General features: G+C 38.3%; 1 protein-coding gene across 1 annotated transcript in view; it reads right to left on the bottom strand.

Annotated features, from left to right (window-relative positions):
- The window catches only part of LOC106868700 (peroxisomal membrane protein PMP34), a 121,389-nt gene that overhangs the window by 88,669 nt on the left and 29,634 nt on the right, over positions 1-3,086 (bottom strand). The window lies entirely within an intron of this gene.

Below are 3,086 nucleotides of genomic sequence, written 5' to 3'. Positions count from 1 at the left end.
AAAAAAAAAAAAAAAAAAAAAACCCCAGCCAAGTCATAAGGGAATAGGTCAGGTGAGTATAGCAGACAAGCTTTACATGGTGAACATTCAGTAATTCCAGTTATGTGAGAGAGTTGAGGAATTATCTTGTGATGGTCCTCATTGATGAGTTCACGATCCTTTTTCACATTTTCTGGTACTTTGCCAGGGACTGGTCACCTTCAATGCTCATCATTTTGAACTGTGACTTGGCTGGCTTTGAACTCAACAGCCTGACCCCAACCAAAAAAACATTTGCTAAAAGCCAGACAAAGCATTTTGAGGGTCCCACTAGCAGATTTGCTGAGCTTCGTGAAAAGTTTGATTTAGGGACATAGTTTCATTTTGTCAGTCAATGTAGAGATTGCAGAACCATTCTAACTACATTGCAAAACCTCACATACAAATGGAACAGAATCAGAGAGGATAAAGCCTATATACAGACTAACTCAGTTGGCCAACTACTAGTGTTTGTCAGCTGTGCATGCATTTCTATTGAACTGTACAACCACAGAACATGTAGTCCAGATACTTTCTGATGACATCTAGTGATGTATATATATATAAATATAAATGGAAGCACTCCATCGGTTACGATGATGAGGGTCCCAGTTGATCCAATCAACAAAACAGCTTGCTCGTTAGATTAATGTGTAAGTGACTGAGCACTACACAGACACGTGTACTCCTTTTTACATATTTCTCAACGTGACACAGAGATAGAGAGTGTGACAAGGGTGGCCCTTGAAATACAGGTACCACTCATTTTTGCCAGCTGAGTGGACTGGAGCACTGTGAAATAAAGTGTCTTGCTCAAGGACACAATGCATCGCTGGGAATTGAACTCATGACCTTACGATCATGAGCTGAATACGCTAACCACTAAGCCATGCACCTTCACATATACATACACACAAACATATTGTTTATATATATATATATATAGATATATATATATATTTATATATACAAACATATATATATATTTATATATCATCATCATGCTGGCATGGGTTGGATGGTTTGACTGAGGACTGGTGAGCCAGAGGGTTACACCAGGCTCCAATCTGATCTGGCAGAGTTTCTACAACTGGATGCCCTTCCTAACGCCAACCACTCCGAGAGTGTAGTTGGTGCTTCTACGTACCACTGGCATGAGGGCCAGTCAGGCAGTACTGGCAACAGCCATACTTGAATACTGTTTTTATGTGCCACCTGCACAGGAGCCAGTCCAGCACCACTGGCAACGACCTTGCTTGAATGTTGTTTTTCACGTGCCACCAGCATAAGTACCAGTAAGGCAACGCTGGTAACAATTATACTTGAATGGTGCACTTTACATGCCACCGGCACGGGAGCCAGTCAGCGGCCCTGGCAACGACCACACTCAGATGGTGCTCTTAGCACTCCTCTGGAACAGATGCCAGTCATGCGGTGCTGTCATCGAATTTGATTTCGATTTCACTTGCCTCAACAGGTCTTCACAAGCAGAGTTTAGTGTCCAATGAAGGAAAGGTATGCATAAGTGGGCTGTTTACACTACTGGCATAGGCCATGGGTTATGGTCTCACTTGGCTTGCTGGGTCTTCTCAAGCACAATATATATATACACACATGAATACATACATATATATATATATATATATATATATATATATAGGTAAAATCGAAGTTGAAAATACACTGAGAATAGTTAAAATATGTTTTATTGAAATATTTAACCGGTTTCACAGTTTACACTGATTTTCAAAAAGTTGAAATAGGAAGATGTGGCTTATGTCACAGCTGTCTTGCTTCTGACTATTGCTTGAAGCTTTCCCTATTTTTTATAGGGAGCTCATAGCTCAGATTAGTATATGTTTTGATTAGGATCTGATTGGTAGTGGATAGTTACATGATTGGTCTTAGAAATTTTTGTAGGTTCCCCGTTATGTCCGTGTGTTAGTATCAAGTGACAATGTTTGGTGCCATAAGTTAAGGCTGACACGGTTGACTGAACATGTCCAAACAATCAATGCTCTGAGTGTTTTCTGTCAAGTGTCTGTAGAGAATGAAGGCATGATTAAGTTTATAAACTTTTGTTCATTTCCCACGACAGCCATGCGTTAGTGCCACGTGATAGTATGTTTTGCACCGAAAAGGAGAGCCAACACGGTTGAGTGAACATTTTTAGTTATAATCAAAGCAGACCAAATTTAATTTGTCTGGTTGAGAGAGTGGACAGTAGTTGTTTGTATGTGGGTCAGTGGTTAAAGTTTAGGTTGTTAGCTGTGTAGGTTCCTCATGTTAAGTGGAGAATGAGTTTTGTGTGTGAATAGTTGTGTATGTACTCTGTTAAAGTTTGTTATGTCTTGGTTTGTACTTTTATTTGAAAGTATTTTCTTTGTTTATCCATACTTCTTCTGTGGGTTTTTAGCCATGTGGAATAAAATAACTTTGCTTTCTATATATATCATCATCATCATCATCATCTAACATCTGCCTTCCATGCTAGCATGGGTATATGTGTGTGTGAGTGTGTGTGTGTATATATATATATATATATACATATATATCATATACTGCAAATGAAATTATATGAACAAGACTAGAATACTCAGTTTGATTACAGAATTAAATATCCCTCTCCTCACTATTCCGGCCACCACCACCTACACCACCACTACCACTATTACTATCGACATCATCAGCATCATCATTTAACATCCCTTTTTTCCATGCTGGCATGGGTTGGATGATTTGACAAGAACAGACAAGCCAGAAGGCTGCACCAGGTCTATGTCTGCTTGGCATGGTCTCTATAAGCAACAACTGTGCTTCTACAGTTAAAAGCTCCTAAACAGGCATAACTTATACTATTAACAAAATTAGAATCCCAATGAAGGACAATTATGCAACATCAATGTAGAGTATAATAAACATTAGTAAGCCAATGGGCTAGCATGGAAAAGTGAACATTAAAACGATAATGACAATGATGAGGATGATGATGGTGCTGATGTGATTATATATATATATATATATATATATATGTATGTATATATATATATATATATATATATATATAT

This window comes from Octopus bimaculoides, chromosome 17, assembly GCF_001194135.2.
Source record: "Octopus bimaculoides isolate UCB-OBI-ISO-001 chromosome 17, ASM119413v2, whole genome shotgun sequence".
NCBI classification, from domain to species: domain Eukaryota; kingdom Metazoa; phylum Mollusca; class Cephalopoda; order Octopoda; family Octopodidae; genus Octopus; species Octopus bimaculoides.
The sequence above is the reverse complement of the archived record's forward strand: the minus strand, read 5'-3'. Positions and strand labels throughout refer to the sequence as shown.